We start from the raw sequence: 27,193 nt of genomic DNA, 5'->3' as shown, positions 1-27,193 counted from the left end.
TTTGCTCTCACAGCTCTGCTGCTACTTTGTGTGTGCACATGTGCATTCAGTTACTCTTCAACTACATGATCACATTACTTTTTCTGCATTCAATATGCTGTTTGGATGGTGCTTATGAAGGAGTTGGCTATTCAGATTTTTGTCATTGATGTTCAGTTTATGGTTCTTTCTTGCCTCATTCACTGTCCAGCCTACAAGCTGAATACAGATGCAATCTTCGGGAAAGAATAAGGTGATCACATAAAAACTATTATAATGCATACTACAAGGGAAAGAGTTATAGGTCCCATGGAGAATCTTAACTTTGACTTTCCCTTTTTGAATGCTTCCCTATTCAAAGTAAATATTCTTTTAACAGTCAACAATTTGTAGAAGTAAAATGGTACTCACACCTTCTTGTCAACTGTTGAGAAAAGGCCACTTCCATATTAATTGAATTGGCTTCGTTAGCACTGACCCGCCCCCCCCACTTGGTAAGGCAACTCCCATCTCTTCATGTGCTGTAGTATGTATACTGCTTACTGTATTTTTCACTCCATGCATCTGATGAAGTGGGTTTTAGCCCACAAAAGTTTATGCCCAAATAAATTTTAGTCTAAGGTGCCACAAGGACTCCTCGTTGTTTGTTTTTGGTAGATCAGAAGTTGATCATGTGGAACTCGTCACTAGACCACATTAGAATGTTTTGCCTTGTACAATGTTTACACTCAGTGAGTCAAGGGCTTTTGTGGAGTCCTGCCTTGATGGGTTCAAAATTTTATTCTCTTTCCATGCATATCCTTACAGATTGCATTATATGCACCTAATCATTCAACAATACAGTTCCCCATAGTGTTCTTACATCTATCTGCACAGACCCAATAGAGCAGTGGCACTTCATTTAACATAACAGAAACCAGTGTGCATGCATGGAATATGGTTTTTAAACTTCTGTCAAATCAAAACTGATTTTCATTGGACTATTGAAAGATATGTCCCCAATCTAAGGACCTTCCAAACTTCAAGTTTCACCTCCTACTGAGTTGATAGGTATGTTGGGTTTTTTCACAATTTAAAAAAATATAATCTCACTCTGTTATCAAACAGGTGAAATATTTTTGCTCAAACTTTCCAAAAACTGGTTCCTGGGCTAAGAACAAACATGCAAAATTTCAGCACCAAAGTAATTAAAAGCATTTGAAAATGACAGTTGTGTAGTCTTAACCATGTTGCTACATTCTCTGCCTATTTTGCTGGTAAAAGGTAGCATGTTTTTCTCTAGGTGGTCTTTTACATCTCTTTTTGGAGCCTTAGAATCTTTCTCTGTACCACCTCCAGATTTCCTCCCCTTCACTTCACATCCCCTCACACTTGAGGGCAGTATAAATTCATTATTGAGGAAGTAGAGTACTCTGGTGTTTCCACAAACACTTCTGGGAGATATAGATTAAACTGGTTATTAAAGTTTTAGTCCCCCTCTCCCCACACACATTTCTCCCTTCTCCCCACTTACAGAGAGAGAGGGCGATTTAGTGACATACGTAGAACTCCTCATGAATGGAATAAGAGAGCCAACGGTATCTTTAAAATCTAGCACAGACAGCTCTATAATTCAAATGATAGAAGTTGCTATCTTGAAAAGAAGTTATTAGCCTGACTCAGACAGAATTATAACTTGATTTTTTCAGTGCAAGGTGTAATGATGCAAATGTCTAATCCTCATAACTGTCTTCTGAGGTGAAATAGAACCAGCAAACAAGTCTGGAGGAACTGTGCCAAAAAAAAAATAAAAAATCAGGTTTGAGACCAAAGGCTTAAAATAAGTACTCCATATCCTGCTGAGTAAGCATAGGATGAAGCCCAGAAGTTTTCCTCAAATAGTAATAGGAAGTGTTGATATTAACACAAGTCTCTGAAAGACAGTGAAGTAACTCCATTTCTTTTTCCCCACTTAAGTGGACCTTACAGGAACTAGATCAGTACCATCAAAAGGAACATAAATGCTTCCAAGTGTATTGTGACAAAGTTCCTCCTACCTTGGTGGGTCCTTGCTTAGTGCTCACCTTGGAGCTTCACGGCAGCCCTCAGCTTGGCCATTTTTTTCTGAACCCACAGTCCAGGTCGACTCCTCATGTGTCTGACCAGGAGTTGGGAGGATTTGGGGGGAACTCGGGCCCACCCTCTACTCCGGGATCCAGCCCAGGGCCCTGTGGAATGCAGCTGTCTAGAGTGTCTCCTGGAACAGCTGTGCGACAGCTACTTGGCTACTTCCCCATGGCCTCCTCCCAGCACCTTCTTTATCCTCATCATAAGACCTTCCTCCTGGTGTCTGATAATGCTTGTACACATCAGTCCTCCAACAGTCTGCGTTCTCACTCTTGGCTCCTAGTGCCTCTTGCTCCCAGCTCCTCACATGCACACCACAAACTGAAGTGAGCTCCTTTTTAAAACCCAGGTGCCCTGATTAGCCTTTTTTAATTGATTCTAGCAGCTTCTTGATTGGCTGCAGGTGTTCTAATCAGCCTGTCTGTCTTAATTGTCTCCAGAAGGTTCCTGATTGTTCTGGAACCTTCCCTGTTACCTTACCCAGGGAAAAGGGACCTACTTAACCTGGAGCTAATATATCTGCCTTCTGTTACTCTCCTATAGCCATCTGGCCCGACCCTGTCACAGTATATTCAGGCCAAATGTGGTAAGCTTTTGCAAAACAGTTAAATGATGTAATACAGTGTACTAAATGTGCAAATACTTTTTTTTTCTCACTACTATTGTCAGGTTGACAAATATATTATTGGATACAGTGTATGTCAGTCAGGTGGCACTGTGCTTCATCTTAGTTTTGGTCCTGCTTTTGAGCAGGCGGTTGGACTAGATGACCTCTTGAAGTCCCTTCCAACCCTGATATTTTATGATTCTATCATTAGTTCTTTTGATAGCATTTGATTCAAGCTCATTAGTATTGAGCACTAGTAAACCACATTGGTGGTGGTTGTCTGCTAAATGTTTCCCATAATTCTAGATTTTCAATCTGATTACTGCAAAATATTGTTTGTTTATAATAATGTAAAGTTAGTTAACTTAGCAAAGTTTTGCTCTTTCTACATGACAGGTCTCAACAGACTATGCTGTTACCTTTTTTTTTTTACAATCTTTTGTCTTAGTCTTATTCCCAAATATGTGCTCTGCCTTCCACATAAATTGTGTGCTCTTGCGTGTGTTCCCACCATCTCTTCCTTAAAGTATTTTCTCTTCATTAACATGCTTGAAAGGAAGAGATGAAAAAATAAGCCAGACCACCATGTTTGTAAATTGGCGCTGCAGCCAGTCTTTGCTGGGTTAATCTACCAGCAATGTCCAAGATAGCTCATTCCCCTTCTTCCCTGCAATATAAAGTTAGGGTTTTAGTTCATCCTGAAGGTTATTTGCAAAGTGGTGAATATCTTTGAAGATGGCTGTGACAAAGTGGGAATACTTTGTCATATACTTGAGGCCTGTTTGTGCCTCAGTTTCCCCTTTCTTCTGCATTGTTACTCAGAAGGAGACTGCTCTCGCAGCAGGCTAAGAGAGATGGGTATGAGTGTCCTCTAGCTGTCTGGGGCTTGTCCCCATATCAGTGGAACATTTGACAAGACAATGGCAAATCAAATTGCCCTGACATTGACACCTAAGAACCAATGACCCAGGGGATTTGGATTTTCCCACCTCTCAGCAGAGAGGCTGAGCAACATTCCCCAGCTTGAGAATAAAGGACTGGGAAAGTATGAGGTTGGGGTATAAGTGTTGGCTGTGGGAAGCAAAAAGAAAAGGAGTACTTGTGGCACCTTAGCGACTAACCAATTTATTTGAGCATAAGCTTTCGTGAGCTAGAGCTCACTTCGAGTGAGCTGTAGCTCACGAAAGCTTATGCTCAAATAAATTGGTTAGTCTCTAAGGTGCCCACAAGTACTCCTTTTCCTTTTGCGAATACAGACTAACACGGCTGCTACCTCTGAAGGCTGTAGGAAGGGCTCTTACCTGGAGTCTGACCACAGAGGTCAGCCAGACACACAGAGCTTGAACCAACAGCCAAGAACCGATCCCTGTAGAACCCTCTAGAAACGCACCTGTTTGATGCTTTCCCATTTCCAATTACATTTTGAGACCTATCAGTTATCCAGCTTTTCATCCATTTAATGTGTGCCATAGTAATTGTTGTATTCTAGTTTTTTAATCAAAATGTCATGCAAAATCAAATGCTTTACAGAAGTCTAAGTATGTTACATCAACACTATTACATTTATCAAACTTGTAATCTCAAAAAATCAAGTTAGACATGATCTATTTTCCATAAACCCATGTTTCTTGGCATTAATTATATTAATCTCCTTTAATTCTTTATTAATGTAGTCTTGTGTCCTCCAATCCATTGTGTTGCTTGGGATTGATAATCAGACTGACAGGCCTATAATTATCTGGGTCATCCCATTTAGCTTTTTCCCATTCTTCTGAAACTTCCTTATTGTTCCAAGATTTATTGAAAATTCAACATTAATGGTCCAATGAACTCTTCAGTCACCTTCTAAAAAAACCAAAAAAACCTCTTGGATGCAGGTTATCCGTACCTACTGATTAAACATCCTCATGAATTACTGTTGGAATGGAAAGCGTCGTCTGACTTTCGTCCAAATACAGAATATAAATATGTATTGAACACTTCTGTGTTTTCTGCATTATTGTTAATTCTGCTGTTTCTATCTAATAATGGCCCAAATACAACAGTTAAGATTCTTTTCGTTCTTAATATACTTGTTGTCCTTAACTCTGCTGGCCATAGATTTGTTCCTTTGCTTCCCTTATCCCTTCCCCGCTACTCCACACTGATTAGCCCTCAACTGCAGTATTGTGTCCAGTTTTGGGTGCCGCATTTCAAGAAAGATGTGGACAAGTTGGAGAAAGTCCAGAGAAGAGTAACAAAAATGATTCAAGGTCTAGAAAACATGACCTCTGAGGAAAGATTGAACAAATTGGGTTTGTTTAGTCTGGAGAAGAGAATACTAAGGGGGGACGTAACTGTTTTCAAGTATATAAAAAGTTGTTACAAGGAGGAGGGAGAAAATTTGTTCTCTTTAACCTCTGAGGACCGGACAAGACAAGAAGCAATGGGCTTAAATTGCTGCAAGGGCGATTTAGGCTGGACATAAGGAAAAACTTCCAAACTGTCAGGGAGGTTAAGCACTGGAATAAATTGCACAGGGAGATTGTGCAATCTCCACTGGAGATTTTTAAGAGCTGTTTAGACAAACACCGGTCAGGGATGGTCTAGATAATACTTAGTCCTGCCATGAGTGAAGGGAACTGGACTATATGACCTCTCGAGGTCCATTTTAGTCCTATGACTCTGATTGTGCAGGGTTGCTAGTTCATCAAAGAACTTTTGAAGTAATATATGCTGTTAATGCACAATATTTTAGGAAGGGAAAATAGGTAGGGCAGGAGTCAGTGGGAGGAAATGAGACAAACCACTTCTAACTATCTGAAATTATGAATGTAGAAAAACTCAGTCTGTGGAAGACACTATTTAGTGCCACTGTTACTTAATAGAAAATACATACGTGACTAAGTAGTAGCTGCTTAGATTTAAGATGTAGCTGAAATGGCTGAAAGCATACAAATGCTGTAATAGAATTATTTTCTTCTAGATGTTTAAAAACGTTCATTTTAACACCTAAGAGTACTTTATCAGTATACCACTGCAGACTCCAGTATAAATTTAATAATTAATGTCTTGCTAGAGGGATGAAAATGTAACTACTTATGGTTAATATTCATACATTATGGTAGCACCCAAAAGTCCCAATTAAGGCCCCATTTTACTGGGTGCTATGCGAACATAATATAAGAGTTTTTGTCCTCAAATTCACTTTTTTCTTTTTACGAAGTATTACTAGTTTTAGCCCTTGCTTTAAATTATTCAGTACAGAATCTTATCTGTTTAATATGAAATTTTAAAGATTGTTTAAATATACATTAATTTACTTACCCTTTCCCAGTAAAAATTAGTTTTAGAGGTTTTAAAAAATGACTGACATTTAAATTAGTTGGTAATTGATGTTTTAAGTGCTACTAGTGTTTGCATAAGCTTTACTTTATTATTACAAATGCAAGGCTATAGCAAAATAATTAAAGGGGAACTGTCAATGTGGAAGTTAGGCTACTTAATATCTAAATCTGTTAACTCACTTTTATCTCCACGTCTAGCTTTTTAAAAAGCTTTTTCTCTTCCTTTTTGCTATGAGAGACCAAAACAAAGAGGGGAAATTAAGACCCTCATCCTGTAAAGACTTGTACGTTCTTAACTTTAAACACATGAACTGTCAGATGACTGCTTCAGACTTTTTTTCTGAATGCTGACAAGCCATCCTGTAGGTGCTCTCTCCCACCTCTTACAGCACATCAAAATGGCATGGCAGCTCTGGCTTCAGGCATCTGGACTGGGAGTTAGTGAGCTCTGATTTCCAGTGTGACCTCAGACAAGTGAGTTCCCAACTTGTCAGTTTTCCCCAACTATAATATGAAAATAATGCTTTTTCGCCTTTTACAAAATGCTTTGATATCTACAATTGAAAGTGCTGTAAATGCTAAGTTATAGTTTTTTCCTGCTTAAGATCCAGTGCCTCCAATTTACTTTACACCCAGTTGCACTGTGTGTGAAAACGGAGAGTACACAAAATTTGGCTTTAACAATCCATGAATCATTTGAATGTATGTTTATAAATTCTGTTCGGGGCATCAACAGAATTTTTTCTTTTAATGAAAACTTGCATGTAAAAACTATTTCTTTTTTGAGTAGTGTCCCTGTGGGCGCTCCACTTCAGGTGTCGGTGTGTTTCTGCACCGCAGATCAGAGATTTTTGGTAGCTGTGCTTGGTCGGGGCACACATGCGCAGTAGTCCTCTCACGGTGCTGTTGGCACCTCATGTAGCTTGCACAAGGCCTGACCCTTCAGTTCGTTCTCAACCGTCCTCGGTTGCAGATGGAGCTCAGTGGCAGTGCTGCCTCTTCGTTTTTTCTCTTTATAGAAAGAGTTGGATTAGTTGTAGTTCAGTAAATTACTTTATAAGAGGTGGGAGAGAGCACCTACAGGATGGCTTGTCAGCATTCAGAAAAAAATTCTGAATGAGGTCGCTCTCCTCAGTGCCGAGCTTGAGTAGAGTGAGCACTTTTGAGGCTCTGGGCACCCTGGCACTGACCCTCTATGGACCTCTGCTGAGCCCCGTCACTCCGGATTGGAGTCGAGACACTCCTCCTCCATGGCTCCAATCTCCTTGGTGCAGGAGTCGGCACAGAGATCATTACAGCAGAAAACGCCACCCCACTGGCACTGACTCAGTCGTCGGTGCCGACAGACAGACCAGGAACAGCACTGACCATCTCAACAAAGGCACCAACTGCATCTATACCAGCGGCCCTGCTGCCACAGAAACAAGCAGTGCCACAGCAGTTTCTACAGCACAAGGATAAAGCAATCCCCTCGGTGCCGCAATCCCCCTTGCTTGGTACCGTGGGCTCTCCGGGCCAAATACCTGAGCAGTTATCCACTTCTCCTGCTCCCCAGTCTGTCTCCAGTGATGAAGAGGAGGAAGTATGTGGAAGCCATTTCTCTTCCCACCACTCTTCACCCACAGGATGAAGACCATTATGGGAAACTGCTAGGACCAAATCTTGCCAACCTTGTGAGATGCAGCAATGATACAGACAACCCTGGATGTGTCCACTGATGCCCTTCCCCATGCAGTGGCCCTCCTGGGTCAATATGCTAGGCTCTTGACCCCAGCCCAAAGGGAAATTCGTTCTCCACCTTCCTCAAATAGGGAGACATCAGGGACATGGGAGAGGAGGAAGAAGGTTCAGACCATGCAGACACTTCTCTGGCCCGTAACTCGTGGTCCTCCCCTGACGAGGCAGTCATACCACCGCATCCAAGCAGAGTGGATGACCTGAAACAATTTCAGGAACTCTTTTTTTTTTTTTTTTTTTAAAGAATAGCTGCCAACCAAGACATCTCTTCTCCTCCTCCCCCCCGGGCTGGGCTGCTGTCTGGCATAGGGGCACCAGTTTAATAATACTGCGAAGGGCCCCATAAATCCTAAGGATGGCCCTGTCCACTTCTTCCAAAGTCGCTCTACCAATCACTGATACTATAATGTAACCAGCAGAGAATATCTGGCAGACCCCTGCTTCGATACTACCTACCAGCAAATGAGCTGGCAAAGTAATTCGTCCTAGCTAGGAGGATGGACTTTCTCTTCTCTCATCCACTACTCAGTTCCCTAGTTGTGGAAGCCATCAATCACCACAGCAAACAACCTCAATTCCGGTCCATTCCACAAGGCAAAGAGCAGAAATGTTTAGACCTTCTCAGTAGAAAGGTATCATCATCAGCAGCAGCTATGCTCCAATTCAGGGCAGCCAATTACACCGCCCTTCTAGCCAAAAAGTACAATTTTGCTAACTATGGTAAGCTGCAAGAATTCCTTGTAGCCTTACCGGAGGAAAAATGCCCCCACTCAATGCTATCATGATGGAGGGGGCAACTAATCACCTGTACAGTCCTACAGTCCTCAATGGACACTGCTGCGAGAACAATGGCCAGAGCTGTCATAATGTGCAGGGCCTCGTGGTTGCAGTCCCCCGGGATCCCGAAAGAGCTCCAACATAAGGTGAAGGATCTACCATTTGATTGGGAGAAACTTTTCTCCACAAAAACTGATGTCCTTCACTCAGTGAAGGACTTGCCTGGAGTGGCTCGAACTTTAGGCATAAACACACCACCAAACAAACTATGTTGGTATCAACCATACCAAAAGGGCAGAGACACCTCTTTCCATCTCCCACAATACACTGGCACTTCGATCAGAACAGAAATAAGCAACGCTCACAAAGATATAGGGCTCCCCAAACTCAGTCCCTGTCTTTGCAACCATCTGCCACCAAGCCACAGTTTTAAAGTCTTGGTCGAGGGCATGAATAACCTCCCCCACAATACAGCGCTCTTAGATGCTCCTACTCAACATTTTGGACACTGTCTGCACCCATTCTACCATGCCTGGGCAGCAATAACAATTGATCAATGGGTAGGGGAGATTATGGGTTATGCCATCCCGTCCCTGTCTAGGGACCCCTTTCACGAGCACCTTTTTATCACAGGAAGTGAACCATCTTCTATAATTAAGAGCTGTGGAACAAGTTCCAACTCAATACAAGGGGAAGGGCTTTTACTCCCATTATTTTCTCACCAAAAAGAAAAATGATGGATGGAGAACCATCTTAGACCTTTGGAAGCTCAACAAATTTGTGAGGAATTAGATTCAGAATGGTCACACTGGCCACTATCTTCCCAGCACTAGACAAGGGGGACTTGTTTTGAGCCCTTGCCTCCAAGATACTTATTTTCATATTTCCCATACATCCGGTTCACAGAGGATTTCCAAGATTCACGGTGTGCCTCAATCATGATCCGTAGAGAGTACTGCCTTTTGGCTTTTCCACTGCCCCTCGAGTTTTTTCTCCGATGTGCAGCTCAGGAATGCACTGACTCCCAAAGTGGGCACCTACAGGGGGAACATCTCAAAGAACCATAGTTACTGCACAAGGTGAGTAACTTCTTCCTAATATTTGTGCTTTGAAAATTGAAACTGCATATATTAATTTTCTTGGTGCATTTGAGCACATTACAGTTTATTATTCATTTAATTTACTGTGAAGTATTTTTGACTTATTTTCCTACTGAACAGACTTGACTAAACAGATTTTGCTCAGACTTTGAGAATGCAACTCTTGAATTAAGCTAAGAAAACTTCGAGTATGAATTATGGAAAGAGGAATTCGGAATTAAAATGGCTATTGCAACCTTAATTGTAATTGTTATCAATGCTGCATCAGGATACTTCTACATTATATAAAAAGCTTTTCTCTCTCTTAGTCTTTGCTTAAATTCTCGTGGTCAAATTTTCCTTGCCTTTAGCCCTCTAAATCTTTTCAGTTGGCATTTAAATGCAGCCACCTTTGTGGAACGAGGCAACTGTTAAACAGTGCACAGCAACACTGCGCAATTTATTTTAAGGCAGGAGACAAAGAATTACATTGAAATTATAGAGGAAAGCAGAATTCACTCAAGCTGGAATTTGGCCAGGAAATTAGAGTTATCTTACTTAAGCGTTGCGTACAATAAAAACTGTTTAAAAGCATGTGTGTCAGCATTTGCAGCCAACTGACCTGTAAAGCTGAATGCATAGAGCACTGCTCTGAAATGGTAACTGCCTGAGTCAAGCTAGAATGACTCATAATGCTATCACAACCCTATGTGAACAAATGTATCACTGTCTTCCTGTGTTCTTCATATGTCTGTATGAAGGATGTAAGATTTCAATAAAAATGCTTTTATTCCAGCTACACACAGTTTCCCATGCTGTTCTGTTTGTGAGAGTAGGAAGATTCTAGGTAGCTATGACTTAGGGTATGTCTACACTACAAAATTAGGTCAAATTTATAGAAGTCGGTTTTGCAGAAATTGTTTTTAATTAGTCGATTGTGTGTGTCCCCACACAAAATGCTCTAAGTGCATTAACTTGGCGGAGTGCTTCCACAGTACCAAGGCTATCGTCGACTTCCGGAGTGTTGTATTGTGGGTCGCTATCCCACAGTTCCCGCAGTCTCCGCTGCCCATTGGAATTCTGGGTTGAGATCCCAATGCCTGATGGGGCAAAAAACATTGTCGCGGGTGGTTCTGGGTACATGTCATCAGGCCCTCCTTCCCTCCCTCCCTCTGTGAAAGCAACGGCAGACAATCATTTCGCGCCTTTTTTCCTGAGTTACCTGTGCAGATGCCATACCACGGCAAGCATGGAGCTCGCTCAGCTCACAGTCACCGTATGTCTCCTGGGTGCTGGCAGACGTGATACTGCATTGCTACACAGCAGCAATAACCCATTGCCTTGTGGCAGCAGACGGTACAATAGGACTGGTAGCCATCATCATCATGTCCGAGGTGCTCCTGGCCGCGTCTGTCAGGAGCGCCTGGGCAGACATGGGCGCAGGGACTACATTAGGAGTGACTCAAGCAGGTCACTCTCTTTAGTCCTGCAGGCAGTCCTATTGTACCATCTTATGGTGAGCAGGCAGGAGATCTGGATGACTAGTAGTCCTATTGTACCATCTTTTGCTGAGCAGCCAAGAGATGTGGATGGCTTGCAGTCCTTCTGCACCGTCTGCTGCCAGCCAAAGATCTAAAAGATAGATGGAGTGGATCAAAACAAGAAATAGACCAGATTTGTTTTGTATTAATTTGCTTCTCCTCCGCCCCCCCCCCCCATGAAGTCCTGCCTGAAATACGAGAGGGAGGGATCGCTTAGTGGGTTGAGCATTGGCCTGCTAAACCTAGGGTTTTGAGCTCAATCCTTGAGGGGGCCATTCTGTGTGACAGTTGTTTTTGTTTCTCCTTGATGTAAAGCCACCCCCTTTGTTGATTTTAATTCCCTGTAAGCTAACCCTGTAAGCCATGTCGTCAGTCGCCTCTCTCTCCGTCAGGGCAACGGCAGACAATTGTTCCGCGGCTTTTTTCTGTGCAGACATCATACCACGGCAAGCATGGAGCCCACTCAGATCACTTTGGCAGTTAGGAGCACATTAAACACCACACACATTATCCAGCAGTATATGCAGGACCAGAACCTGGCAAAGCGATACCGGGTGAGTAGGCGACGTCAGCGCGGTGACGAGAGTAATGAGGACATGGACACAGACTTCTCTCAAAGCACGGGCCCTGGCAATGTGGGCATCATGGTGCTAATGGGGCAGGTTCATGTGGTGGAACGCCGATTCTGGGCCCAGGAAACAAGCACAGACTGGTGGGACCGCATAGTGTTGCAGGTCTGGGATGATTCCCAGTGGCTGCGAAACTTTCGCATGCGTAAGGGCACTTTCATGGAACTTTGTGACTTGCTTTCCCCTGCCCTGAAGCGCATGAATATCAAGATGGAGCAGCCCTCCCAGTTGAGAAGCGAGTGGCAATAGCCCTGTGGAAGCTTGCAATGCCAGACAGCTACCAGTCAGTCGGGAATCAATTTGGAGTGGGCAAATCTACTGTGGGGGCTGCTGTGATACAAGTAGCCAATGCAATCAAAGATCTACTGATGCCAAGGGTAGTGACCTTGGGAAATGTGGAGGTCATAGTGGATGGCTTTGCTGCAATGGGATTCCCTGACTGTGGTGAGGCCATAGACGGAATGCATATGCCTATCTTGGCGCCAGAGCACCAAGCCGCCGAGTACATAAACCGCAAGGGGTACTTTTCAATGGTGCTGCAAGCACTGGTGGATCACAAGGGACATTTCACCAACATCAGCGTGGGATGGCCGGGAAAGGTACATGATGCTCGCATCTTCAGGAACTCTGGTCTTTCAAAACCTGCAGGAAGGGACTTTATTCCCAGACCAGAAAATAACCTTTGGGGATGTTGAAATGCCTATAGTTCTCCTCGGGGACCCAGCCTACCCCTTAATGCAATGGCTCATGAAGCCGTACACAGGCAGCCTGGACAGTAGTCAGGAGCTGTTCAACTACAGGCTGAGCAAGTGCAGAATGGTGGTAGATTGTGCATTTGGATGTTTAAAAGCACGCTGGCACAGTTTACTGACTCAGTTAGACTTCAGTGAAACCAATATTTCCACTGTTATTACTGCTTGCTGTGAGCTCCACACTATCTGTGAGAATAAGGGGGAGACGTTTATGGCGGGGTGGGAGGTTGAGGCAAATCGCCTGACCGCTGGTTACACGCAGCCCGACACCAGGGTGGTTAGAAGAGCACAGGAGGGCACGGTGCACATCAGAGAAGCTTTGAAGACCAATTTCATGACTGGCCAGGCTACGGTGTGAAAGTTCTGTTTGTTTCTCCTTGATGAAACCCCCCGTCCCTTGGTTCACTCTACTTCCCTGTAAGCTAAGCACCCTCCCCTCCTCCCTTCGATCACCACTTGCAGAGGCAATAAAGTCATTGTTGCTTCACATTCATGCGTTCTTTATTAATTCATCACACAAATAGGGGATAACTGCCAAGGTAGCCTGGGAGGGGTGGTGGAGGAGGGAAGGACAAGGCCACACAGCACTTTAAAAGTTTAAAACTTTAAAACTTATTGAATGCCAGCCTTTTGTTGCTTGGGTAATCCTCTGGGGTGGAGTTGCTGGGTGTCCGGAGGCCCCCCCACTGCATTCTTGGGTGTCTGGGTGTGGAGGCTATGGAACTTGGGGAGGAGGGTGGTTGGTTACACAGGAGCTGTAGCGGTGGTCTGTGCTCCTGCTGCCTTTCCTGCAGCTCAACCATACGCTGGAGCACATTAGTTTGATCCTCCAGCAGCCTCAGCATTGAATCCTGCCTCCTCTCATCATGTTGCCGCCACCTTTCAGCTTCAGCCCTCTCTTTAGCCCGCCACCTCTCTTCCTGGTCATTTTGTGCTTTCCTGCACTCTGACATTGTCTGCCTCCATGCATTCGTCTGTGCTCTGTGTGGGAGGACAGCATGAGCTCAGAGAACATTTCATCACGAGTGCGTTTTTTTCGCCTTCTACTCTTCACTAGCCTCTGGGAAGGAGAAGATCCTTTGATCCTTGAAGCACATGCAGCTGGTAGAGGAAAAAAAAAAGGGACAGGTATTTAAATAAGACACATTTTATAGAACAATGGGTACACTCTTTCACGGTAAACCTTGCTGTTTAACGTTACATGCACAGCACATGTGCTTTCGTTCCAAGGTTGCATTTTGCCTCCCCCCACCACGTGGCTAGCCCCTCCCTGTGGCTAACAGCGGGGAACATTTCTGTTCAGCCACAGGCAAACAGCCCAGCAGGAACGGGCATCTCTGAATGTCCCCTTAAGAAAAGCACCCTATTTCAACCAGGTGACCATGAATGATTTCACTCTCCTGAGGATAACAGAGAGAGATGAAGAATGGATGTTGTTTGAATGCCAGCAAACATACACTGCTATGCTTTGTTGTACAATGATTCCCGAGTACGTGCTACTGTCCTGGTGTGATAATGTCCTACCATTGTGGACGGAATAAGGCTGCCCTCCCCAGAAACCTTTTACAAAGGCTTTGGGAGTATATCCAGGAGAGCCGCAAATGCCAGGGCAAATCAATCCTTAAACATGCTTGCTTTTAAATCATGTATAGTATTTTAAAAGGTACACTCACTGGAGGTCCCTTCTCCGCCTGGCAGGTCCGGGAGGTAGCCTTGGGTGGGTTCGGGGGGTACTGGCTCCAGGTCCAGGGTGAGAAACAGTTCCTGGCTGTTGGAGAAAACCGGTTTCTCCGCTTGCTTGCTGTGAGCTATCTACAACTTCATCATCATCCTCTTCCTTGTCCCCAAAACCTGCCTCTGTGTTGCCTCCATCTCCATTGAAGGAGTCAAACAACATGGCTGGGGTAGTGGTGGCTGAACCCCCTAAAATGGCATGCAGCTCGTCATAGAAGCAGCATGTTTTGAGCTCTGACCCGGAGCGGCTGTTTGCCTCTCTGGTTTTCTGGTAGGCTTGCCTCAGCTCCTTAAGTTTCACGTGGCATTGCTTTGGGTCCCTGTTATGGCCTCTGTCCTTCATGCCTTGGGAGATTTTGACAAAGGTTTTGGCATTTCGAAAACTGGAACAGAGTTCTGATAGCACGGATTCCTCTCCCCATACAGCAATCAGATCCCGTACCTCCTGTTCGGTCCATGCTGGAGCTCTTTTGCGATTCTGGGACTTCATCATGGTCACCTCTGCTGATGAGCTGTGCATGGTCACCTCTGCTGATGAGCTCTGGACAGTGTGGCAAGCTACAGGTGACCATACAAACAGGAAATTGAAATTCAAAAGTTTGTGGGCCTTTTCCTGTCTACCTGGCCAGTGCATCTGCGTTGACAGCGCTTTCCAGAGCGGTCACAATAGAGCACTCTGGGATAGCTCCCGCAGGCCAATACCGTCTAATTGTGTCCACAGTACCCCAAATTCGACCCGGCCGATTTAAGCGCTAATCCCCTTGTCGGGGGTGGATTAAGGAAATTGATTTTAAGAGCTCTTTAAGTCGAAAAAAGGGCTTCATCGTGTGGACGGGTGCAGGGTTAAATCAATTTAACGCTGCTAAATTCAACCTCAACTCCTAGTGTAGACCAGGGCTTAGTGTTGTGAGTGAGACTTGAGTAGTGCCACTTTTTTAAAAGTGAGGTATCCCTGCAGAACCCCACCTTCTAGAAGATAGAAAATCATGGCACTCCAGCTCATTGCTGTAATTTTGGATTCACTTCTATGAGAAACAAGTCCCCTGAAGCCACTTTTAGATTCCAAGTTTTGTGTAGGATTGGAAAGACAAACTTGAATCTAAGGCATATTTATTGCTGTATATGGTTTTTTCTTTTGTGACATTCAGGTGTACTTAATATAGGATGTTTTTGCCATCACTGTTGCTGTTCATATTTGTTGCATCTGCTTTTCTATTTTGAAGCTTTACCACACAGCCTGATCTTTGCCCTAAGCAGCCATCCATTACTGGGATTGTAGACAAAAACAGAGAAAAACAAGCCTCTCTTCTTAGCTGGGGTTGGACATTGTGCTACAGCTTTGTGATTGGTTGAACGGGAACACCACTGGCTCTGTTTATTTCCTAGAAATAAACAAGGTATCTTTAGTAATTTGTGTAGAAATCTTTAATAGTGCTTTTAATATACAAATAAACTGAGCAAAGATACTTAACCTCTTTGGAAGCTATCTTGGTGTTTGTTTAAAGGGTGAAACAAATTTTGTGATTTTTTCCCCTCCCCCCTTGAGTGCAGTGAATCCTGTGTGGGTGGTTTTCTAGATGTTTTTTGTAGGTGGATGGTATGATAGAGAATTCTGTTTTCTCAAATTTTATACTTAAGATGAAAGTTATTTTTCGAACTTTATAATGTATTGACATAACCCCCTTTAAGTATCAGACTGTTTATCTTTAAAGCTAATTTTCTGATGAGATCTCTATTAAAAAGATCAACATGGTAGTTTTAGATGCAATATGGCCTTTTTCTTTATGTTAAGGACTGATAGCTTATTTGTGATTATGCACTAGTGAGGTAAGATGTGAGCCAAAGGCTTTACTTCCTATAGTAACATAGCCTCAGTGTATGTTTTAAGATTTCTTGGATATTTACTTTTATAATTTGGGATTTAAAAAATACAATTCATCTTACATTGTGTGCATTTTATGATTTTATAGAAGCATTATTGAAGCAGATATTTGCATGGCTGGGTTGAGGGTTCTTTGTTGACACTAGAGATCTTAGAGCAGCACAGCCGTACCATTCAATACCAACGGAAGAGAGGTCTCGCGTCAGCATAATTAAACCATCCCCAATGAGTAGCTGTAGCTATGTTGGCAGGAGAGATTCTCTTCTGCCGACATAGCACTGTCCACACCAGCGCTTTTCTGAAGTCCAGGGTCCGTATTCTGCTGCTCTCCTTTCTTCCTTGTGTCAGGATCCTGAACTCGACCATCCCATGATCACTGCCTCCCAGGTTCCCATCCACTCGTGCTTCCCCTACTAATTCTTCCCTGTTTGTGAGCGGCAGATGAAGAAGAGCCCTGCCCCTAGTTGGTTCCTCCAGCACTCGCACCAGGAAATTGTCCCCTACACCTTCCAAAAACTTCCTGGATTGTCTGTGCACTGCTGTATTGTTCTCCCAGTAGATATCAGGGTGATTGAAGTCCCCCATGAGAACCAGGTCCTGTGATCTAGTAACTTCTGTTAGTTGCCTGAAGAAAGCCTCATCCACTTCATCCCCCGGTCTGGTGGTCTTTAGCAGTCTCCCACCACGACAACACCCTTGTTGCTCACACTTCTAAACCTAATCCAGAGACACTCAGGTTTTTCTGTAGTTTCATACTGGAGCGCTGAGCAGTCATACTGCTCTCTTACATACAGTGCAACTCCCCTCACCTTTTCTGCCCTGCCTGTCTTTTCTGAGCGGTTTTTATCCATCCATGAGAGTACTCCAGTCACGTGAGTTATCCCACCAAGTCTCTGTTAGTCCAATCACATCATAATTCCTTGACTGTGCCAGGACTTCCAGTTCTCCCTGCTTGTTTCCAAGGCTTCTTGCATTTGTGTATAGGCACTTACGATAACTCACTGATCGTCCTGCTTTCTTAGTATGAGGCAGGAGTCCTCCCCTTTTGCACTCTTCTGCTCGTGCTTCCTCCTGGTATCCTGCTCATCTCAGGGCTTTGGTCTCCTTCCCCCAGTGAGCCTAGTTTAAAGCCCTCCTCACTAGGTTAGCCAGCCTACTTGTGAATATGCTCTTCCCTCTTCGTTAGGTGGAGCCCATCTCTGCCTAGCAATCCTTCTTCTTGGAACATGATCCCATGGTCAAAGAATCCAAATATTTCTCTCCAACACCACCTAGCCATTTGTTGACTTCCACGATTCAACGGTCTCTACCCAGGCCTTTTCCTTCCACGGGGAGGATGGACGAGAACACCACTTGCACCTCAAACTCCTTTATTCTTCTTCCCAGAGCCACATAATCTGCAGTGATCTGCTCAAGGTCATTCTTGGCAGTATCATTGGTGCCCACGTGGAGAAGCGGGAAGGGGTAGCAATCGGGGGGCTTGATGAATCTTGGAAGTGTCTCCGTCACATCGTGAATCCTAGCTCCTCGTGTAGTTCCCCTTTCTGAAATTAAATGCTACAGCGTTGGGCCACTGTGGTGTTCTCCCCACCACACGGGATGTTAAATTTAATTATATTATGGTCACTGTTACCAAGCGGTCCAGCTATATTCACCTCTTGGACCTAATCCTGTGCTCCATTTAGGACTAAAACAAGAATTGCCTCTCTTCTTGAGAGTTCCAAGACTAGCTGCTCCAAGAAGCAGTCATTTAAGGTGTCAAGAAACTTTATCTCTGCATCTTGTCCTGAGGTGATATATACCCAGTCAATATGGGGATAGTTGAAACCCCCCATTATTATTGAGTTTATTTGAATAGCCTCTTTAATCTCCCTGAGCATTTCAGTCACTATCACCATCCTGGTCAGTAATATATCCCTACTGCTATATTTTATTATTAGAGCATGGAATTACTATCCATAGAGATTCTATGATACAGTTTGGGTCATTTAAGATTTTTACTTCATTTGATCATATGCTTTTTCACATCTGGTGCCACTCTCCCCCAGCATGACCTGTTCTGTCCTCCTGATATATTTTGTACCCTGGTATTACTGTGTCCCGTTGATTATCTTCATTCCACCAAGTTTCTGTGATGCCTATTATATCAATATCCTCATTTAATACGAGGCACTCTAGTTCACCTGTCTGATTTAGACTTCTAGCATTGGTATATAAGCACTTTAAAAACTTGTCACATTTTAGCTGTCTATTACATGATGTAATTGAATGAGACTTCTTTTCATTTGATTTTTTTTCTGATCACATCCTACCTGTATTTTAACTTCCTCTCCTCCTTACTAGGACATAGAGAATCTCCATTAGTAGATCCTCCCCATGTGCTCCTCCGCACCTGTCGGCTTTCCCCCAGACATTAGTTTTAAAACTGCTCTACCACCTTTTTAATTTTAAGTGCCAACAAGCTGGTTCCAGTTTGGTTTAGGTGAAGTCCATCCTTCCTGTATAGGCACCCCTTTCCCAAAAGTTTTCCCCAGTTCCTAATAAATCTGAACCCCTCCTCCCTACACCATCGTCTCATCCATGCATTGAGACCCTGCAGTTCTGCCTGTCTGTCTGGCCCTGCACATGGAACTGGAAGCATTTCAGAAAATGCTACCATGGAGGTCCTGGACTTCAATCTCTTACCTAGCAGCCTAAATTTGGCCTCCAGGACCTCTCTACTATCCTGCCCTATGTCATTGGTACCTACATGTACCACGACCACCGGCTCCTCCCCAGCACTACAAAGAAGTCTATCTAGATGTCTTGAGAGACCTGCAACCTTTGCTTTAGGCAGGCAAGTCACGATGCGAGTCTCCCGACCATCGCAAACTCAGCTGTCTATGTTCTAATGATCAAATTGCCCATTACTAATACCTGTTTCTTCCTAAGAACTGTTTTACCAACAAAACTGCTAGTGTAGAAATCAATAACCTACTTGCCCTCCAAAAATTCCTTGCCCATCCAAGGGAGGAAAACAGTATGAAAAAAAATTCTTTTGTAGTAGAAATGAGACAGACACACAAAGCCAAGAGGCTTATGAAATCTTGCTGGGTTTTTTGCATTTTGTGTGTGTGGTTGTTTTTTTTTTGGGGGGGGGTTGGGGTTTTTTTGTTTTTTTGTTTTTTTTGAAACAAGAAGTTTCATCTTTTTAATCTGACAGCTGGGAAGCACTGTGCAAAAGAAAAGCAGCCACAGGGATTATCCTGCAGGAGAAGGGACAAAGACAGATAAAGGCAAAAGGGGAGGATGGGAGAGAGGGGGAGAGACACTCTTTCCCTCCCCCTCCTCCCCCAATGGAGGCCGACTAAATACCAGAATGGACTCACTAAAGGAAGTAAAAGATTAGTTGGATTAGGATTTAAACAGATTATAATTCATTCTTGAATATTTACATTTTAATAACTTTTGGAAGTAAATGGTTATTCTTTAAAATGTGAATTAAAAAAGTTCGTGTTTTGGATAAACATCCATATTTTCCTTACATTAACTGAAATAGTAAGTAAGTTGTTTAGATATGGAAGTAATTGACATTTTTTGTGGGGAAGACAGTTATACTATTACTGTTCAAGAATTCCCTGTTTATCTTCTAGTCTGATATAAACCTCCTGTTCTAAAAATCTCATGCATTTTCTTGCAAAAACAATTAACCCCCCCTTACTTAAGTTTGAGACTCCTTGCTTTTGTAACTGAGGTGATGAGGAAGTAATCCGCTTAGGAGGGTGGAGGAATGATCCAGCCAAAAATATATGAAGAATTCTGGTCTTGCAAGCCCTGTAAAGTTCCCTTAATCAGCAAAATGGTTGGCTTACCACAGAAGCCCCAAAAGAAAATAACTCCAGTTCTGTATCTGCAAGTTGTGAAATAGGTGTGAAGGAGCAGCCAACTGTTAATGCAATTGAATATTATAGTATTGATTCTTGGGGTTGTTTTTTCATTCCTGTCCATAGCTATACACAAAATGGGAGTTACAGCTTTTATGGGGGGATGGTGCACGAAAGGAGAGGACAGGAATGCACGTTAATAAATGGCGAGGATGGAAGGATTGTGTGATTGGGATATGCGATGAATCTTTTTTTGCCCTGATAACTGGTGGTCATGAAGGAAGGGGAATTCTCTGAATTGTGCATGATTCTTTCCTCTTTTTGCTGAAAGCTCTGTTTTAATGGGCATGAGACAGCCCTTCACATCAGTATCTCTTAGGGCCCCAGTTTATTAACATTCAGCTGGCATAGACCAAGAGCCATAAAGGCTAATTTATGGGATGAGCCCTTAAACGATACCAACTTGAAATCTATTCAGCTTCAGGAAGTTAGTTTAAAATTAGAGGTAGGTATAGTACCTACTTGTGACTCCCCCTGCCAACTTTTGTGGTTTTATAATCTAATTTTCTTAAACTAAGTTTTCCCTATTGCTGTATGAAAGACCTACACAAAGTGAAATTGATTGTACACAGTGCATTGGATAGCACTTTAAGTAAAACTAAAATGATAGGTAAAAATAGTTTCCCTCCAATCTCCTTTAGTTAGAGTAATAGCTGTTACTTGAAAGAATAGTAGGCTTTAAACTGATGTAAAATAAAATAACAATTTCATTTCAGTAAGCTGCACTACAAACCTAGTGCTTAAAGTGAATTTCCAGGTTCATGGTTGACTGTGTGGATGACATTTGCCTTCCCTTTCACCCACATTAATGGTTCTGCAGTGCCTGTGGAAATGTAGATGAGCCAGCCAATGCCTTTGGGCAGGATGGCCTTTACTAAGGGTACGTCTTTACTACCTGCTGAGTCGGCGGGTAGTGATTGATCTATCGGGGATCGATTTACTGCGTCTCATGTAGACACGATAAATCGATCCCTGAATCGATGCCTGTACTACACCTCAGCAGGAGGAGTAAGTGGAGTTGATGAGGGAGCTGTTGTGGTCGACTTGCCACCGTGAGGATGGCCAGGTAAGTTGAACTAAGATACTTCGACTTCAGCTACGCTATTCGTGTAGCTGAAGTTGAGTATATTAATTCAAACCCCCCACCCCAAGCATAGCTCAGGCTTAAGGCTGGTGTTTCACTCTTTAATTGCCAGAAAAGAAGATCATTGGAAGTTACCAATGTGTCCCTACAACACTGAACCCATAGGGAATGAGTACAGATCGCTGTTGCTGCTACCTTGTTGATGGAATGGGTTCTTCCTTCATTTCCACCCTTTTCCTTTCCCTTCTAGGAGAGTTGAGGGGGAATTAATCCCCTGCAATAAGGAGGTGGTGCAATAAGGCAGCCAGCTTTAGTTATACCCTACCGCTACATATTTTTCCTCTTATGAAGTACCAAAGGACCCAAGTGCTCCTGGTGATGCCAGGAACAATATCAAATGGCAGTATATGCCTTTAGGCATGGTTCAGTACTGAAGCAGAATTCCAACATTTTATCTTCAGTTTGAAAAAATCTTAAGTTTCAAATCAGGGTGAATTTGATTTAAATCCATGATTTAAATCACTAGTCACTCTATTTAATCATGGTTTTCTATATAAAAGTGCATTCTTGTTGATTGTTATAACCTTAATACAAATTCTTCATAACTCAGATAGATGTAGGTTTCATTTTTAGAAGGTACACACTATACATTTTTAAACAATGATTTATTTTGAAAACTTTTCAATCAGTGTTACAGCTATATCCGAAAATGAATGATTGTTTGGTTATTTCATTTACCAAAGGTAATTGAAGCAGATATTTTTGAAGTCATTGGGAGGTGAACTATCTCTAATTCAACAGGTTAATCATTAATATTTGGAGGATTTTCTTGCCATGCTGTATTAAGAGGAGAACATCACCAGAGAGATATTTAAATTGTTTTATTTAACTAAAACAACAATGTTAAGTATTCAACAGCAAACATACAATATTTTAACAAAAAAGCATATGTCCCTCGCTTCTCACATTTATCTCCAGATTTCTTCTCCTTGCCCAGATCTATTCTGCCCCCAACAATCTTCTATTCATTTAACTTTTTAAAACTTCACACTTTTAGAGAGAAGTAAGGGATTGACTCTGTGTACACAAATTTGGAGAGTGACAATAGAGTTGAGGTCTGTTATTCCTCTCAGTCAGTCAGTCAGTTATAAATAAATAAAATAAAAAAACATTTTTGCTGGTAACATGCTTGTTAACCCTGGGGAGACACATCCACAGTTTGAGAACTGCAAAACTGAGCATCTGTGGTGGTATCTTCTAGACTGAGCACTACTCCAATTGGGTAGATAGAAAGATTAACCTAAATAATCTATACAGAAGCGTGTAGAACCCCATAAGATTGGGTCCCTAATCCATGAACTATTGGAACTCATTTACAAAACTTTCCTCAAACATTATAGACGCTCCCCAGGTTATGCAAGACCCGATTTATGCAAATTCGCACTTACGGAAAAAGTTCCATAAGCCAGAAATAGGATTTTCGAGTTGCGGAAATTTTTGCATAATGTACGGGTATACGTTTCCAACTTACACAAAATTCGAGTTATGCAAGGCTTTCTGGAATGGAAGGATTGCGTAAATCGGGGGGCATCTGTACAGGAATATATTGTCTCATACCATAGAATTAGAATTTATAATCCCTATTCCATGATGAGAGATCTTTGAGCTATAATGTATCTTAATTAAAACTATCTTTAATTTGTTTATTTAAATAATTTTTTTTTATTCAAATGCTTTTTGAGGGAGAAGAAACCTATCATTGATTTTTATCCACCCTGGGTTTCATAATCCATGCTTGCATTAAAATTTGAGTAAAAATCTTGGAAAGGTTTCTATGCTGGTGTCTTCTGGTATCATGTAAAAAAAAATCAATTTGTGCACATCTTTGTTTCTTTAATTTTATTTGTAGGTTGACAGAAATGTTATCCCTTAAGTCTGGAAAACTTCCGTTTGGGAACTGGTGATTACTGGCAGGCAAGAGTTCTAATTTCTGCACACAAGGTAGTGTCTCTAGGTTTTATTTTAGGAATAATACATTAGTTCTCAATACGGTGGCTATCTTTTTTTTTTTTTTTTTATAGTCTGAGGTGAGGTAGTATATTTTTGACTTGCTGCTTTAGCACCCAGGAAAAAATGATAGTGAAGGCATTGAAATGCTGCATGCTTTTCAAACCAGAACTTCTAAGTCCAAATTCTTCCACGTGTGTGGCAAAACTTGTGGAGAGTCTTAGTAAAAATATATTAGGTTTTTGTTTTCATAGAAAAGTGCAGTAGTCTTTAAATGTTCAAATATTGTGTTTTTATACTTGCCACGGTAACTGCTGTGCTGACAAGAGACATACAGTATATGAAAGGCAGGGCAAGTAAATCTTGTAGATCATTTTTGGCTTGAAAACTACTTTCCTTTAGTGTGTTTTAGCATATAATAGACAGAATCAGTGCTTGTTTAAACAGCATTATCTCAGAAGACCTTATTTTGCATCCCTGTCTCTGTGTAAACAGTTGTTTACCGTAATGCCTACAGTAGATTATGAAATGTTGCACTTGCATCTAATTTATACAAACATCAAAAAGGAAGCACTGGACTTCTATAGCATCAGGTGATCAAAAATTCAGATAGAAACAGTATAAGACACAAGTGCAAGTTCATATTAATTTAAATTATTTGCTTTTGGTAACATTTTTTTGCTGGACACAGTTATTTAAGAAATACACCCATCAAGAGCTGGAAGCCCTAGTTTCTGCTTCCTGCTCTAACACAGGTTACCTGGCCATCCTTCTTCAGCATGTCAGTAATGTTTTTGTCTCCACTTCCCTATTTATAAAATGGGTGTAAAGGTGTAATTCACAGGGATGTTATGATATTGAGCTGTTCTGCGATCCCAGGATGGAAAGATCTACATAAGTGGAAAGTATTATTCATTATTGTGGATGTGTGTAAAGTAATCCCTGAAGACCAAATATTTAAAGATATTTAGGTACCTAACGATCCATCTAGGTGCCTATGGGGACTTTCAAAAGCACCTACAGTGCCCAACTTCCATGGCCCTAATTACCTTTAAAATCTGGGCCCTTAGTAACTACTTATGGGGCAAGGATATGAGAGAAGAAATGAATCATGAACAATAGATGTCAGTCGTATCGGAGTTTCCGACATGATGGTGATGAAGGCAGTATAACAACCTATATAGAATAGAATCTGAAAGTCTATATGAAAAAAAAGTTTGAAAGATGCTTGCTTCATCACCCTAATGTAAGTATCCAGTGGTTAGCTCTCAAGGTTGAACTGCTCTGAATTTTGTGGTTCCACTTCATGCATTCCATTCAAATTTTTTTAAAGTGAATTTTAAAGTTCAGTGGCTCATTATATGGGGTGGAACAGATATCTATGGCACTAAATTTTATTTATGCCTTAGGTATGGTCTGTAAAAAATGTTTAAAATAACTGTATAGGAACTTGATAATATCCCTTTAAATAGCTTTTGGGCCCTCACTCTCGTCTGTGTAGAATAGCAGTGTATATAGGTAGGTAGGTAGGCCAGCCTTTTATGTTGTATAAATAAGCATGATTATTTGGACCTCATTATGGCTGTGGTTTCTTCATATTATACATGTGTAAAGAGCAAAAGACGTAATTGGTGATGATGATAGGATCCTTATCCAGGAATACAGTGATAGTAGAGCACTAGTGAAAATGAAAAGGAAACTACAGTCTGCAGCCAGTGGAACTGAGTTAACTGCTAACTTTAAATAAAAATGTAGAAAGAGTTAAAAAGTCTGGCTATTGGGAGGTGGAGGGGAATTGACTTGCTTGAGAACTCATTAGGACTTGCTCTCTGATATTGAAAGACTAGGGTTGCCAACAGTCTAATCACACAAACCCAAACAACCTTGCTCCACCACCTTCCCCGCCCCTTCTCTGAGGCCCCATCCCACTCATGCCATCCCCCCCTCCCTCGTTCACTTGCTGTCTCCCCCCCCCCCCCCAACCTTCACTCACTTTCACTGGCTTGGAGTGCAGGAGGGAACGTGGGCTCTGGGCTGGGACCAAGGGGTTTGGAGTGTGAGAGGGGGCTCCGGGCTGAGCCTGGGACAGGGGGTTGAGGTGCAGGAGGGGATGTGGGGTACAAGCTCTGGGAGGGAGTTTGGGTGCTGGATGGGGCTTACGACTGGGAGAGGGGATAGGGATGTGGGGTGCAGGCTCTGGGAGGATGGGGCTCAGAGCTGGGGAAGGGGGTTAAAGTTCAGGCTCTGGGAAGGTGCTGGAGGGGGCTCAGGGCTGGGAGAGGGGATGGGGGTGGCAGCTTTGTAGAAATTTTGGTGGTGCCCAGACTCCACCCCCTCACCTGCCTAAGGCTCTGAAAGGGAGTTTGGGTGGGGGAGGGGGTCTGGGGTGCAGGCTCTGGGAGGGAATTTGGGGGCAGGAGGGGATGTGTGGGAATGGGGTGAGGGTGTAGGCTCTGGGATGGAGTTTGGGGGCAGGAGGGAATGTGTGGGAAGGGGGTGAGGGTGTAGGCTCTGGGACAGAGTTTGGGTGCTGTGTGCAGGCTCTGGGCTGGGACAGGCTGGGGGTGCAGGAGGGGATGAGGGGTGAAGGTGCTGGGACTGAGTTTGGGTGTGGGGTGGGGGTACAGGCTCTGGGAGGGAGTTTGGGGGGCAGAGGGAGGGGGTGCAAGCTCTGGGAAGGAGTGGGGGGGTGCAGCGCTTACCTGGGGCTCCTAGGCAGGGCAGGCTGGGAGTCTCCATGTGCTGCTACTCCTAGGCACTGCCCCTGCAGCTTTCCATTGGCTGCAGGGACACTTGGGGTGAGACACAGACCCACCCAGGGGCTGCAGGGAGGGGCCAGCAGCCATGTGGAGCGAACAGGGAGGAAGCGGCTTAGCTCCGCTGTGCTGCTGATGGTGAGTGAGGGCCCTAGACTGTTTTCAATGGCCCGGGGGACGTGTAGGGGGTGGGGGCTGGGGGCAGAAGGTGGGGCCGAGGGAGAGACCCAGCCCCAAACATTGCTGGAGGCGGGTCCTGGGCCAGGAATATTCCTGGGGGCCAGGAATATTCCTGGAGCCCAGGCACCATGGGTCCATAAGTCTCACTGCCCATGGGTGGGGATGCAGGGTGCAGGCTCCAGGCTGGGGCAGGGAATTGGGGTGTGGGAGTGGGTGAGGGGTGCAGGCTCTGGTCAGGTGGTGCTTACCTTGGGCGGCTCCCAGTTGGCAGTGTAGCAGGGCTAAGGCAGGCTCCCTGCCAGCCCTGTCCCTGCGCTGCTCCCAGCAGCAGCTGGCATATTCCTGCAGCCCCTGGGTGGGCAGGGGTCTCTGTGCATTGCCTGAGCGCTGACTCTGCAGCTCCCATTGGCTGGGATCTGTGGCTTATGGGCGCTGTGGGGGCGGAGCCTGCCTTAATGCTGCTGTGCTGCTGACTGGGAGCTGCCCGAGGTAAGCAGGGCCTGTGGGCACTGCCCTGAGAAGTGGCCTGCGGGTGCCGCCCCTTGCAGCTCCCATTAGCCGTAGTTCCTGGTCAATGGGAGCACCTCTTCCCCACTCCCACCCAGGGGCCGCAGGGATGTGCCGGCTGCTTCTGGGAGCAGTGTGGGGCCAGGGCAGGCAGGGAGCATGCCTTAGCGCTGGTGTGCCACTGGACTTTTAGCACCTAAAATCTTCCAGTTTGGCTTCAGTAGTCTCCAGGAGCCTGATTCCAGGAGACTCCCAGCGAAACCTGGAGGTTTGGCAACCCTATGAGAGACTGGAACAGTATATAATTGCTAACTGGTATAATTGAGGAAAAAATGGCAGTTTGAGGCCTGGTTTATACTACAAAGTTAGGTCAACATAAGCCACCATTGGTGTTAACCTACTTGTCTCCCACTGATGATAAGCTCTCCATTAGGCAGACATAGGAACACCACCTCCCTGAGCAGTGTGGATTGATGTACTGAATTAACGCAGTACAATGTAGACACTGTGTTACCTATGTCCATCCTAACGGTCCTCCAGCATCTATCCTTTCATGCCCAATGCTGACAACTCTGGTCACAGTTGTG

At 43.7% G+C, this 27,193-nt stretch overlaps 1 protein-coding gene across 11 annotated transcripts in view; it reads left to right on the top strand.

Annotated features, from left to right (window-relative positions):
- Nucleotides 1-27,193, top strand: part of SESN1 (sestrin 1) — a 137,683-nt gene that overhangs the window by 27,574 nt on the left and 82,916 nt on the right. For 2 of the 11 annotated variants that reach the window (XM_073336978.1, XM_073336976.1), the window contains exon 1: nt 23,078-23,157. The exons of the other annotated variants lie outside the window; for them this stretch is intronic. The gene's annotated coding sequence lies outside the window, so the exon portion shown is untranslated. Of the gene's footprint in view, nt 1-23,077; nt 23,158-27,193 lie in introns of those variants that run through there. 11 annotated transcript variants of the gene reach the window in all.

This window comes from Lepidochelys kempii, chromosome 3 (assembly GCF_965140265.1).
Source record: "Lepidochelys kempii isolate rLepKem1 chromosome 3, rLepKem1.hap2, whole genome shotgun sequence".
In the NCBI taxonomy this organism is placed as follows: Eukaryota; Metazoa; Chordata; order Testudines; family Cheloniidae; genus Lepidochelys; species Lepidochelys kempii.
The sequence above is the reverse complement of the archived record's forward strand: the minus strand, read 5'-3'. Positions and strand labels throughout refer to the sequence as shown.